Below are 3763 nucleotides of genomic sequence, written 5' to 3' on the forward strand. Positions count from 1 at the left end.
TAATGAAGTTGGCTGCCTTTTCTTTGCTGAAGTCGGTGGTGGAACTCTACTCAATGGTTCTTCGTCAGTGAAGGTTATACTGATCTATTATAATTTATTGCTATTAATCCGAGCAGTTAATTGTAACTTGTACAATTTTGTAGGCCCAGGTGCAAGTAACTGCTGTTGAGAATCCTGAAGAAGCTTCATTCTTTGAGTCATATGAAGCAGCACACTCCATGCATGATTTATCTAGTCTGATAGCTCAAGTACTCCCCCTCCCCTATCTCTCTATCCATCTATAAAACTTTGGGATAATTTATTGAAAACGCTGAGATGTAAACAGAAACTCGGCGTCAAAGCACCACCGGTTAGAATCGATAGCCAGGCAAAGTATGGTGCTCTGTCCAGAGAAGATGGAGCCATATACCTGCGTTTTCCTCACAAAGGGTATCGGGAGAAAATATGGGATCATGCCGCTGGGTGTATTGTTTGACTGGTATGGAGCCATATTCATGAATTGCAGAAGTGGGTGGCGCGTCACAGATGCTGCAGGGAAGCCGTTGGATTTTTCGAGGGGAAAGTATCTTGATCTGGACACGGATCATTGTGACCAATCAGAAGTTGATGCCATTGCAATTTAATGCAGTTAGAGAATCCATCAAGGAGAAAGCTGCATCCTTGTGATTCCTTTTAGAAGCTGGCTTTCATCCTTACAATTTGCTGTGTTAAGCTTGTTGAAACTTGATTACTTTTGCCTGCATTCTGTGCTTGAATGTTTTATCATTTCTCTCACATTTACATTTAGCATGCATGAACAAGAATGGGATCAATAAATCACATATCAAGGAATTGAAAACATGCAGCGCGTTGTTCTATTTAAAGATTTGTGGTTATTGTTGTGGAATTCAGGTTAATTTCCACTAATAATAATAAATTCACCTTGAAAACTATTATCTAGGTGACTAGTGTGAAAACGATTGTACTAAAAATCACACCAAGGTAGATTCCCAGGAAAGAAGAGGGGTCACAATGGTCCCTCTTAAAACCCACTTTCCTTAGACAGAACTAACAAGACAAATAATTTTAATAGGACAATAATTAACAACTATACCCGACAATAGCTATTAAATAGACATAAATAGAACACCAAAATTTAACGAGGTTAGGCCAAAATTATGTCTACCTCCTCGAACACTACTAAAATAATATTTCACTAGTAGAGGAAATATTAAAAAGAGAGAAAGAGTACAAATAGCCTTTAATAGTGAAAAAGACTTATATTTGTGGGATGCTAAACTAAGGAGGGGAGGGCTCTATTTATAACAAAAGAATTTCCCCTCCTCCTTATACAAAACCAATGTGGGATATTTGCCAAAAACCAACAAATCTCCACCTTGGCAAATTCCCCACACGTCTCTAAAAAAATCCAATCTTCAGTAGTGTCTGCAAATTCATCTTTCAATTTGTAACAGTATTGACCAAGTCTAAACAATGTTTAAACTTGACCGCAGTTACCACTTTTGTCAACATATCAGCAGGATTCTCAGTGGTCCGAATCTTCTGGATTATGACTCCACCTTCTTCTAGAATCTCTCGTACAAAGTGATATCGAACATCGATGTGCTTCGTCCTTGCATGGTAAACTTGGTTCTTTGCTAAATGAATAGCACTCTGACTGTCACAGTGCACTTTGATGTGATTTTGTTCCATTCCCAATTCACCAAGCAACCCTTGAAGCCAAATTGCCTCCTTCACAGCCTCTGTAACTGCCATATACTCTACCTCTGTAGTAGACAAAGCCACTGTTGACTGTAAGGTGGACTTCCAACTGACTGGTGCCTTTGCAAATGTAAACACATAACCAGTAGTTGATCGACGCTTGTCTAAATCACCTGCATAGTCTGAATCACAATACCCAACTACACACTAACCATCTTGTTTGTCCTGCTGAAAGACCAAACCAACATCTACGGTGTTCAGAATATACCGCAGAATCCATTTCGCAGCTTGCCAATGCTCCTTTCCAGGATCATGCATATCCTGCTCACAACCCCAACTGCCTATGAAATATCGGGTCTCGTACACACCATTGCATACATCAAGCTACCAACAACACTTGCATACGAAACCTTTGACATGTATTCCCGTTTTGCATCATCCTTAGGTGACATGGATGTACCGAGCTTGAAATGAGGAGCAAGAGGTGTACTAACTGGTTTTGACTTCTCATCCATGCCAAAACGTTTTAGTACATTCCTTAGATATTCTTTCTGAGACAAACAAAGCCTCCCCAATTTATTATCCCTTGATATCTCCATGCCTAGAATCTTCTTCGCTTCACCAAGATCCTTCATCTCAAACTCTCTGTTCAATTGATTCTGTAGTTTCACAATTTCTGTCTGACTCTTGGAAGCTATCAGTATATCATCAACATAAAGAAGAAGATATATATATGATCCGTCTTGTAGCTTGCGTAAATACACACAATGAACATATTTGCTTCTTGTATACTTCTGCCCTATCATAAACTTGTCAAATCGCTTGTACCACTGCCTTGGAGATTGCTTCAATCCGTATAACGATTTTTCCAATTTGCACACCATCTCTTCTTTTTCAGCAACTTTGAATCCATCTGGCTGAGTCATGTAGATTTCCTCATCCAAGTCTCCATGTAAAAATGCAGTTTTTACATCCATCTAAACTAGTTCCAAATCCAACATTGCTACCAAAGCCAACAAAATTTGATGGAGGAATGTTTTACAACTAGAGAAAATACTTCATTATAATCAACTCCCTTCGTTTGAGCGTAGCCTTTAGTCACCAATCTTGCTTTGTAGCGGATGTTATTCTTGTCAGGAAATCCATCTTTCTTTGCATATACCCACTTGCACCCAATTGCCTTCTTTCCTTTCGGAAGACTAGCTAGTTTCCACGTCTGATTCTTTTGAAGGGATTTCATTTCTTCATTCATGGCGATCCTCCACTTTTTATGTTCTGAACTTTGGACTGCTTCATTAAAAGTGGTAGGAACGTCATCAATTGTAATTGGTGATGCAAAAGAGACCATATCAGCATAACGAACAGGTTGTCTAATGGTCCTCTTTCCCTTTCTGAGTGCAATTGATTCATGTTGCTGTGGAGGTTCTTGGGTCTGAACCTCTTCTTCTACCATAGGAGAGTCAACATCAGTTTCTTTACTGGCTGGATCAATTCTGCTTCCTTCAAACTCCACCTATTTGGGAGTTCCATCTGTCTGCTCCAATTTTTCTGAAGTCACCTTTCTCAACATGGTAGATTCATCAAAGATAACATCCCTGCTGAAGATTATTTTCTTTTTTCTAGACACCAAAGACGATAGCCTTTCACACCAGAGGTGATCCCCATAAAGATCGCCTTCTTTGCTCTTGGATCCAGCTTTGACTCCTTAACATGGTAGTATGCAGTGGAACCAAACACATATAAGGAATCATAATCTGTAGCAGGTACTCCAAACCATTTCTCTAATGGTGTTTTACCACCAATAGCAATCGATGGTAAGCGGTTGACAAGGTGACAAGCATATACCAAAGCCTCAGCCCAAAATTCTTTGCCTAACAGCATTAGACAACATACACCGAACCTTCTCCACTAATGTTCGGTTCATACGCTCTGCCACCCCATTCTATTATGGTGTACTTCTGACAGTGAAGTGCCTAACAATACCTTCTTCTTCATAGATTTTCAGAAATGGATCATTTTTGTACTCTCACCATTGTCTGTACGGAGACGTTTGATTTTTCTG

The sequence above is a fragment of the Hibiscus syriacus genome, unplaced genomic scaffold (assembly GCF_006381635.1).
Source record: "Hibiscus syriacus cultivar Baekdansim isolate YM2019G1 unplaced genomic scaffold, ASM638163v2 tig00000329_pilon, whole genome shotgun sequence".
Lineage (NCBI taxonomy): Eukaryota > Viridiplantae > Streptophyta > Magnoliopsida > Malvales > Malvaceae > Hibiscus > Hibiscus syriacus.